This window comes from Acomys minous (genome assembly GCF_964271855.1).
Source record: "Acomys minous genome assembly, chromosome: 17".
Taxonomy (NCBI): Eukaryota; Metazoa; Chordata; class Mammalia; order Rodentia; family Muridae; genus Acomys; species Acomys minous.
Window position 1 is genome coordinate 22,160,464 of NC_140500.1, and position 11,477 is coordinate 22,171,940.

Genomic DNA, 11,477 nt, shown 5'->3' on the forward strand with positions numbered 1-11,477 from the left:
CAGAACAGGCATGGCTGCAACATGTGACAAGTTGAAAAAGCATGGTCTAAGAAATAGAGTTTATTGCCTAAAACTTAGAATTTTCTTGCTTAATTTTTTTGCTTGTAAGTGACTAACAGTTTTTCAAATTGGTCTAGCAAATAGAGTTAATTCCAAATTCCTTAGCTACAAGGTGTTTATAATTTTCTTGTCTCTTTGCTTAATGTTTACTTGAAATATTTCTAAAATATTTTAGATTCTCAAATAAGAGATATAAAGAAGTTTCGTCCTTGGAAACAAACATTTACAGCTGAGAGTTTCCAGCTTAGATCCAACTAACTAAATAAGTCCAGAGCTAATATTTCCTTGGGCCAGATAATTTTACAGAAACTGCTCCTAGTTATCTGTGGGCTTGACTCCTACAGAACAGAGATGGCTACAGACACGTGGCTAGTTGGAGAGGCGGAACTAGGAGGCTGATAGATTTCTAAACTAGGCTAGGGAATGTAGTTAACTACCTAGGACTTAGAATTTTCTTGTTTTCCTGTTTTACTAAAATTAGAATAAAACAATTAAACAAGTCAGGTGGCACATGTCTTTAATCCCAGCACTCCAGAGACAGAGACAAGTGGATCTCTGTGACAGGGCATGGTGGTGCATACCTTTAATCCTAACACTTGGAGATTAACAGAGACAGAACGCTTAAATTTCAACCTGATCTCCACAGAGCATGATCTACGGATAAGCTAAGTTTCTTACAAAGATGTAAGTTTTTAAACTTATATTAGACTTAAGGATTGTTTTTTCACTGTATCCCCTGCACCCCAGGCAGATAAGATCTCTTGGAGAAGTGATGCCCCTGTCTGGGTAGACCAGTGGCCTCTGACACCCCCTAAATTACAGGCTGCCCTAGCTTGCGTTGAGTCTGCCATTAACAACCAAACTATCTCCTTTTTTGACCTTACTAAACCCTTACAATTCATTGTCCTTCCCACCCCTTTTACGCCCACGGGGGTGTTTTGGCAGGGTGCCCCCCTTTATTGGGTACACCTCCCTTCGGAATCGTCTAAGGTTCTTGCCACCTACCCATCTCTGGTGGCCCAACTCATAAAGGCCGCTTACAATTGAGAAAAACCTTTGGAAAAGACCCCGACATTTTGATCCTCCCCTATACCCCAGCTCAGATTAATTGGCTATTTATCAATTCCGATATCTGGGCCATTAATTGCATAAATTTTCAAGGCAAAATCGATAACCATTATCCCCCGATAGGTTGCTTCAATTCCTTTACAAAACGCCTATTATTTTCCCTAAAAGGACGAAATTGTCCCCTATCTCCCAGGCTAGTTTAGTTTTTACGGATGGATCTTCTAATGGTATAGCAGCTTATTCCATTGATGGAGTAACCACTCGTGTGTCTTCCCCTTTTCTTTTGGCACAGCTAGTTGAGTTATATGCTATAATACAGGTATTTACAGCCCTCCCAGACCATTCCTTTAACCTATATACCGACAGCGCCTACATTGCCTGTTCGGTCCCCTTGCTAGAAACAGTGCCTCACATAACACCTACCACTAATGCTGCCCCATTATTTGCGGCATTACAAAGCCTTATCCATCGGCGCACCAAACCCTTTTTTGTTGGACATATTAGGGCTCATTCTGGACTCCCTGGACCTCTTGCCGAGGGAAACCGGTTAGTCGATGCCGCCACCCAGATGGTCGGGTCTATTCAGGTTCAAGATTATCCCTCTGATCTAATTTCCCAAGCCCAACAGGCCCACGAGCTCCACCATCTTAATGCCCACACCCTTAGGTTGTGGTTCAAAATTACCAGAGAACAGGCTAGACAGATAGTTCGTAATTGCAAGAGTTGTTTGACTTTTCTCTCCGAAGCCCACTTCGGGGTCAACCCTCGAGGACTGGTCCCAGGCGAATTGTGGCAAATGGACATTACCCATGTTGCCTCTTTTGGAAAACAAAAATATGTCCATGTTACCATTGGTACGTATAGTGGCTTTCTTTACGCCTCCCTTCAAACAGGAGAGGCCACTAAAAATGTCATCAACCATGTACTAACTTGCCTCTCCGTCATGGGACAGCCCAGAACTATCAAAACAGACAATGGACCTGGATATACCAGCGCCAGTTTTAAACAATTTTGTGCCCAATTAAACATCAAACATATTACTGGCATTCCCTACAACCCGCAGGGACAGGGAATTGTCGAGCGAGCTCACCAAACGCTTAAAAATATGCTGCTGAAATTACAAGGTACAGGGGGAACACTCTTCCCCACATTGGGCAATAACAAAACCCTTCTGTGCCATGCACTTTTTGTCTTACATTTCCTTACCCTAGACAAAAATCACAGATCAGCAGCGGATCACTTATGGCATGGTACAACCTCTCAGACTTATGCTCAAGCCTTATGGAAAGATCCATTCACCTCCCGGTGGCAGGGTCCCGACCCTATCCTTATTTGGGGAAAGGGATATCGTTAACTCCTCTTCCTCTATCACTCATCAAACACCGTGGCCTACTTAGGAAGTGGACTTATGTATGCTGGCCTTGGGAGCCAGCGAGGCCTGGGGAACACCCTCCTATTATATGCCCCAAGATAAGCCACTGGATCTTCGGCCTGAGGGTGTCCAAGCAGGATGTGATGGACAAGTGCCCAGGTACTTTTTGGGAGAAAAACCCATTTATGTGTGTCCCGGGGGACACAGAGATCGCTCCCTGGGTCACAAATGCGGCTTTTCTAGTGACTTTTACTGTGCCGCCTGGGGATGTGAGACTACGGGAGATACCTATTGGAAACCTTCATCTTCTTGGGATTATATAACTGTTAAAAGAAAGGATCTCCCAGAGACAGTTGACCCCTCTGGCACACGTGACTGTAGTAATTGGTGCAACCCCCTTGTGATTACCTTCACTGACAAAGGAAAGAAAGCCACATGGGAGAATCGAGGCCTAGAGTGGGGACTTAGGTTATACACAATTGGATATGATCCTGGCCTCACTTTTAAAATTAAACTACTCAAGTCCATTCCCAATTCAAAACTGGTGGCCATTGGCCCAAATCAGGTCCTACAGAACCTGCGGTCTGATCCACGCCACCCAACAGCCACTGGTACACCCCATACCACCCTGTTTCAACCCACCGTACCTCCCGGTCCCTCACCTTCTGTTAATATTATCCTGACCATGGTTAATGAATCCTGGTCTGCCCTGCACGCTGTTCGTCCCAACCTTGCAGATGATTGTTGGTTATGTTATCGTGCTTCCCCACCCTTTTATGAGGGTGTTGCTATCCTTAACAATCTTACTGCTACTAACGACTCCTCCCTGGTTCGCTGGAACCCAGAGGCCAGGGAAGGCATGACCCTGGCCCAAGTCTCAGGCCTGGGGCTCTGCATCAGGGGACCCAGGATGCGTTTACCCTCCGTTATTTCTCCTCTGTGTAATCAGACTCTTGAGGTCAGTGGTGGCTCCACCTACCTGGTAGCCCCAAATGATACATATTTGGCATGTTCCACTGGCCTAACCTCGTTTATCGTGGTACAGCCTTTCCTACAACAATATGATTACTGTGTGCTTGTTCAGCTACTTCCTCGATTAACAGTTTATTCTACAGATGAATTTCTCAACTTCTGGACTCCTCCGGGTACACCATCCAGAGTCAAACGCGAGCCCATTACAGCTGCAACCATCGCGGTTCTACTGGGGCTCGGGGCTGTCGGGGCCGGGACGGGCATTTCATCTTTAGTGATCTCCAATCAAAACTATCACCAGCTTAGTGCAGCCATAGATAAAGATATTGCTGAAATACAGGTTGCTATGGCAGCTTTAAAGGATTCGCTTTCCTCCCTTGCAGAAGTGGTACTGCAGAATAGGAGAGGGCTAAATTTGCTGTTTTTACAACAAGGGGGATTATGCGCAGCACTCAAAGAAGAATGCTGTTTCTATACCGATAAAACTGGGATCGTAGAAGATAGCATGAGGAAGGTCAGAAAAAGTCTAGAAAATCGCAAGCGGGAGCGAGATAGAGCTGAATCCTGGTATAAAAACTGGTTTTCTGCTTCCCCTCTTCTGACTACCCTCCTCCCTTCGTTGCTGGGACCTATTATAGGGTTCTTGTTACTAATATCTTTTGGACCGTGGGCTTTCAGAAAGATTACTGACTTTGTCAAACGCCAAATAGACTCTGCCATACAGGGACCCACCCATGTGGAAGTTCATTACCACAGGCTCGAACCACCTGACCCCGAGGCAGAAGACTGTGCCGTCCTTGATAATGCGGCTAAAAGTGGCCTCGACTTCAACAAGCTGAGACCTAAGGGCTTGAGTCGATTGTTCACTTGAGAGGGTGCGAGGCTAAGCACTGCAGGGAACCATGCCAGACACCTCGGTAGGTTCCTGAGGAGCACGCCTGACTGCATATAGGCTGACGCGCATAAAGGATGTTACTATCCTTTTCCTGTCCTCCGCAAACGCGTTTGGGAGGTTGGGGACATGTGTGACCTGAAAAAATGGCCATGCAGTGACCTCTTAACGCAACGCCCATCTTCAGGAGGGTCAGGCCTCTACTCCCCCCCCCCCCTCTCTCTCTCTCTCTCTGCTTCTATTTAAAAGAGTGGCCTCGACTTCAACAAGCTGAAACCTAAGGGCTTGAGTCGATTGTTCGCTTGAGAGGGTGCGAGGCTAAGCACTGCAGGGAACCATGCCAGACACCTCGGTAGGTTCCTGAGGAGCACGCCTGACTGCATATAGGCTGACGCGCATAAAGGATGTTACTATCCTTTTCCTGTTCTCCGCAAACGCGTTTGGGAGGTTGGGGACATGTGTGACCTGAAAAAATGGCCATGCAGTGACCTCTTAACGCAACGCCCATCTTCAGGAGGGTCAGGCCTCTACTCCCCCCCCCCCTCTCTCTCTGCTTCTATTTAATAAAGAAGGGGCAGATGTCCGGAGCCAGCCCAGGGTCATTCAAGGCTAAAAGAATCTACTGGCTGAGGCAAAATTCTGAAGCCCCATTCCAAAGCTAAACTTCCTTATTTCAGCCTCTGCATAACTTCCTTATTTCAGCCTCTGCATAACTTCCTCATTTCAGCCTCTGCATAACCCCCTCCTTTCGACCTCTGCATAACCTCCTCCTTTCGACCTCTGCAGATGTTGTTTAGCCGGGACTTTCCAAGAGATAGTTAGCTAAAGTAAGATAGGAATTGTTTCAAGATGAATCACAGGATGTTCCCCTGCTGAGATCACCTGGAGACATTCTCAGACCCCCTACTGCTTGGCTCCTGCTTCCACCCCATATAAGCTTTTGCTTTTGATTCAATAAACAGACCTTGATAGGAGTTCTACTTGGTCTCGCCTCCTTCTTTCTCGTCCCATCTTTTCAGGTATGGCTCCCCTCGCGACCCCGTAATTACTGGTCCTGCTGGACGGGACAATTAGAGTCTGCACATCATGTAGGCATAGATAGAGCTTCCACAGACAACGTGGCCAAATTCTCCAGTCCTTCCAAAAAACAAGAAGTAGAGTGGTTGAGTCACCGGCTGCATATGCTTTCTATATAATTTCTTATGGCGCATGGGTGTGTCTGGAGTATCACCCAAGCAATACTTGTTTGGTTTTACTGAATTCTCAGTCTTTTTTGTCTGCCCCTCCTCCCGCTGCTTTCCACCTTCTTTCTATTCTATTTCATCTAAAATGTGAACCCTTAATCACCCCTAAGAGCCTGTGTCACCCAATCAACAATTTATTCCTATTTGGTGTTAAAGGGAGGGTAAGATGGATGACAGGCTGGGGGCAAGGTGTAAATAGAACAATTTCCCAAACAGCACCACACCACAGCTGTTGTCTTCCAGCCCAAGCACAGGAGAAATTTCTTGCTTGTGTCTCCTCCACCTTGCCCCATGGCGCTCTACCTTCCCATCCTTTTGTATCTGTTGAAAGATTTTTGTTTCTGTCTTCTACAATCGAATCTTGCTGTCACAGGGATAGACAGGAGAGGAAGCTAATGAAGCGCTCCCTCCCACAGAGGCAAAGTAGGAGTTGTCCGCTTCAGAGCGTGTGTTTGCTTCATGGTCAGGGAGCCAGACCCTACAGTCTCTGTTTGGCCACTCTGGCTTCCCCACTCTCATCTTTGCTAGCTTGGCTCGGCTTGGACATTAGCTGACCCTATCAGACGTGACCCGTGTGTTCTGCCTATTAGGGGTCTACGTCAATCTTGTGTTTTGGTTCCAAGGGCAGTGCCCAAATTTCATCATAGGATCCTTACAGAGTTTTGTTACAGAAACAGTATACTTTGGGTTATAGCTGCAAATAGGAACCTGTTCACTGCGCGCAGCCTTGCTGCTAGGAATATAAACCCGCCAATGACAACTGGGCATGCGCCAAATTCTTGAAGCATGTTACACAGAGAACATCAGCTGTTGCTTTGTTCTTTCCTGGGTGCAAAGCAAGTGTTGTGTTTTATATTTCCATATAGTAAGTTTTTTTCCTGCTGCAAACTACATTTTATTTGGATACAAATATAAATGAGCTTTATTGATGAACAGAAAAATACCCTGAACCTTTGGCGATATTTGGTAAACAGTAACAAAAGGGCCCTTGCTGATCTCCACTTGGCATAATGTTGTGTTATGCTGTGTGTATCTTGGATTGCTTTGGAAGATCTACAGTGTATGCAGAATTTCTCTAGTTAGAATGATCACCATTGATCCATCACAGAAATAAAGGGACACTTAACTTTAGAATTTGAAATAAACATATTTATTGATTATACCTAATGAAGTTTGAGACCAAAATGACAATTGCTTTGTACTGTTTTCAAACTACATCTGTATAAAGTAGGAACCCTTGTTTTCTATGCCACAGCCCCCTCTCCCTGCAGAAAAACAGAAGCAACAGACTGATGAGTCTCAAAATGAACTCTGGAAGAACAGGGATGACAATGGAATAAATAAGCAGTAAGTGGACCCCGCTGGAGCGAGTGAGTGGACCCCGCTGGAGTGAGTGAGTGGACCCCGCTGGAGTGAGTGATCGGACCCCGCTGGAGAGAGTGAGTGGACCCCGCTGGAGTGAGTGAGTGGACCCCGCTGGAGAGAGTGAGTGGACCCCGCTGGAGTGAGTGATCGGACCCCGCTGGAGTGAGTGAGTGGACCCAGCTGGAGAGAGTGAGTGGACCCCGCTGGAGTGAGTGAGTGGACCCCGCTGGAGCGAGTGAGCGGACGCCGCTGGAGCGAGTGAGTGGATCCCGCTGGAGCGAGTGAGTGGACCCCGCTGGAGTGAGTGAGCGGACCTCGCTGGAGAGAGTGAGGGGATCCCGCTGGAGTGAGTGAGCCGACCCCGCTGGAGTGAGTGAGGGGATCCCGCTGGAGTGAGTGAGCGGAGCCCGCTGGAGAGAGTGAGGGGATCCCGCTGGAGTGAGTGAGCGGACCCCGCTGGAGTGAGTGAGCGGACCTCGCTGGAGAGAGTGAGGGGATCCCGCTGGAGTGAGTGGACCCCGCTGGAGTGAGTGAGTGGACCCCGCTGGAGTGAGTGGACCCCGCTGGAGTGAGTGAGTGGTCCCCGCTGGAGCAAGTGAGTGGACCCCGCTGGAACGTCTTACTTTTTATATTAGGAGGTTTAGAAGCAAACAAGGAGCTGCGAGTCTCTTCCATCAACTGCTCGACACCCCTTGACCCTATTGACGTAAGGATCTTAGTGCAGTCTTCTGTGGTGGTCCCAGGCTTTCTGGGTAGTTCCCAGTATAGGCCCATGAGATTGTGAGTGGGCCCCTGTGTCTATGGAGCTCAGCGCTTCCAAACTAAGAAGGTAGCCCATTCTTTATCTGTATCAGTTCCTCGGGACTCTGTCTTATGTGCTGGCTTTGGTTACTTGGATGCCTCGTGGTTTCAGTTAGAAGAATGAGATGAGAAATAAGAACAATGTAGGATGTTGTAACTATTCTACATTTTTCTCATTATTGAAGGCCGGGAACAGTCCCATGCAGCTTCCTGCCGTCTAAGCAGAGCGGGAGACTCAATAATTGTTATTTTAAGAGCCTTGCTGGTGTCCAATTTTCATCAGCAAATGTTTGTGTTGTCTGCTTTAGCTCCCTCCTGCTCTGTCACATCCCTTCTCATGTCTAAACTTTGTTTACTGAAAGCAAGGGTTTAAAAATGAGTTTATTCCCATTTGCCACCGTTTTCAGCCTAAGCTCCTCCTTTTAGTTCTTGAGGCAGATGGGCAGATCCAACTAGAAAAATAATCATATTAAGTGGCGATTTTGCTCCAGATGGCTTCTGGTGTGCCACTATTCACGTTATGGTCCCCAGAAACTTCAGTTGAATCTAAACGTTCTAGGGACTGGAAATAGTTCCCTAACACAGCCCCCCCCCCCCCCGCCTCAGAATCCAAAATAAAACAAAGGCACATATATAGACACTTTGGTACACACTTACCCCTGAAGTGAAGAGGGTACCCCTCAATGCTCAGGAGTCCTCTCAGTGGCTAAGCATCTTTTGTGCCCAATAAATAATTCTCCAGTTGTGGCAACATGTGACACCTCTGGCCTTTTGTGTCTGGGATTTTATTTCTCCAGTTGTGTGTGAGGTCTGTAGGGCAACAACTTAGACTTTGTATATCTTATCCAATCCAGCCCTGGGTATAGTCCAGGTTCTCAGGCACTGATGTCTGTTTTGTGTGATGAGTAAGGAGTCTGGTCACCTTGAGAGAAAACATATGGTCCTTCTGCCAGGCAGAGGCTTGGCACAAAACACTGAATAACATGGTGGGACTTGGGAGCAGGTGAAGAACACAGGGACAGAGCATCATCTTGTCACGGGTAACCACCGATCATCAAAGGGAAGATTGTGTTTAATGTTGTGTTAATATAAAATATCTAATAATGGCTACAATTAGCCTCATAATTATTAAGGGGGTATTGTCTAACTCGCTATCACAATCAATAAAGACACAGATACCTGATAGATTTTTAGATTTTTGTCATGGGTATCCACTGGTCATCAAGGGAAGATTGTGTTTAATGTTGTGGTTAATATAAAACATCTAATAATGGCTATTATTAGCCTTATAATTATTACAGAGGTATTGTCTAAGCTGCTACCACAATCAATAAAGACACAGACACCTGATGGGTTTTTAGAATAGCCTTATTTCACCTGGGGCAGGGCAGATATTACTTCCTGAATTATCGTTACCTCCCAAGCCCTCAAATCATGGCATGCGTTCTAATACATTCTCTCTGGGCCCCCTCCCGTCTACAAATCTAAAGTATTTGCTGATTCTCTCCATCTCTTCCACTTCCCTCCATACACACTGATCTGGCCATGTGCTTCTCTTGCTTCCTTCTTCCTCTGATACCTGTCTGCTGTTCCTTCCCAAGATCCTTCTCTCCCAAAGCCCGCCAACCTTCGTCACGCCTACCTCCCTCAGGCCCTGCCCAGGTACCAGCTTCTCATTGGTCCAAACAGGAATAATTTCTTAGGCAAGGTTTACCACACAAGGACAGGTGTACGTGAGAATGTGCCCGTGTGGGCAGCAACTAGATCTTGGGAGCCAGTAATTAGCACCAGAACACACATCACCAGACCAACCCCCAGTAGTTTAAAACAAGAATAGGGAACACTTCATACTTGGGGAATAGTAATGGGGTCAGAGTTACCCTGTGTCGGCGGGCTGATAACTTTGGGAAAAGTGGTTTTACAACTTCTACTGTAAGAAACTCTTCAGAAAGAGGAGCCTGGGTTGATGTAAAATTTGGGGAACGTGTTAGCAGGGATTATCTACTGGATTGGGAATGTAGAGGTATTAATTCAAAGGAAGTCCTGTTATTGAGTGCCATGGTTTCAGTGGGTCAATCCAAAGGCAAAGCTTTGGAAGTGTATTTCCCTTTCAATACAAGAAGTGGGCCTTAGGAAGAGGCAGACTACTACCATTGCAGCAAGGGTGGCTTCGGCATACTGAAAGTAGGCTGCTTTAAAGTCAGCCAGCTCTCATCTTCTAATGCCTCCCGCAGAGATGACCCCCAACCTTGGCTTTCCCAGCCTCCAGAACAGAGAGCTGAGGAAGTTTTCATTCTTTACTAATTACCCAGTCTGTGATAATTAACATTGCAGTAGTTGAAAATGGACAAAGGCACCAAGGAAGATGTTGTACTGTAGGGTGGGGCTACAGACCATTTTTTTTTTTTTTGGTCTTTATCCATATTTTTCTTTTGGGAAATGCTGCCATGGACCAGAGAACATCATGTATGGGTATTCAAAGCCCTCATGGCATACTAATTCCGTTGAGCTCAGAAAGGAGACACCACTCTCATCTTGGAAAATGAAGTGGTGTTGCCTCATTGATCCATGTGATGGGGGAGACGTTCCTGTGCTCGGACAGGACACCCATTTCTGGTGTACAGCAAGGCAGAGAATGGCAGGCATTCTAGGAAAGAGCATAAAACGTTCTTTTTTAATTTTTAGTTTTTTAAAATAGAGATTTACTTATTTATTTTATGAATATGAGTGCTCTATCTGCATGTCAGAAGAGGGCATCAGATCCTAGTATAGACGGTTGTGAGCCACCATGTGCTTGCTGGGAATTGAACTCAGGATTTTTGGAAGAGCAGACAGTGCTCTTAACCACCAAACCATCTCTCCAGCCCCTCATGAAATCTTTCTTGAGGAATATATAGTCTTTCTTGATTCTCAGATTTAAGTGTTAACCCCTTAAGATTAATGCTAGGATTGAGAAATCTAGCTTCCTTATGTGTGTTCCAATATAATAAGATACATTTACCGAATATACAATAAGCTGCCTGCTTGGTCTGGCCAGCACATTTGGCGTTTTGGGTCCCACTAAAGAAAGCTGTGCTAGGGGTCGAGGAGGTGTGTCAGTGGGAAAAGTGCTTCCTGTGCAAACATAAGAACCTGATTTAGGATCTCCACATCCATGTAAAAGCTGTGTGAGAGGTACAGGCCTATAATATCTCTCTCTCTCTCTCTCTCTCTCTCTCTCTCTCTCTCTCTCTCTCTCTGTCTCTGTCTCTCTGTCTCTCTCTCTCTCTCTCTCTCTCTCTCTCTCTCTGTCTCTCTCTCTCTGCACATGTGAGTGCCAGTCTAGCTGATATGGCAAATTTTATTGAGCCTTTCTCGAAGAAGAAGAAGAAGAAGAAGAAGAAGAAGAGGAAGAAGAAGAAGAAGAAGAGGAAGAAGAAGAAGAAGAAGAAGAAGAAGAAGAAAGAGAGCAATAGAGGAAGACATGTGATGTCAGTTTCTGGCTTTACATGTGTACATAGGGTGATCATACCTATACACATGCACACACCACATGCACAAAAATATTAGGAACAAAAATCTGTGCTGTGAGGGAAGCTATTCTTGCTCTTGTCACAGATGGGACGAAGCTTGACCAATCCCTGCTCAGATCCTCCCCACGCCCATTGTCTCTGAAGCTGTGATGTCATTGCTGTGGTCTCCTTAGAGGTAAAGAATCTGAGGC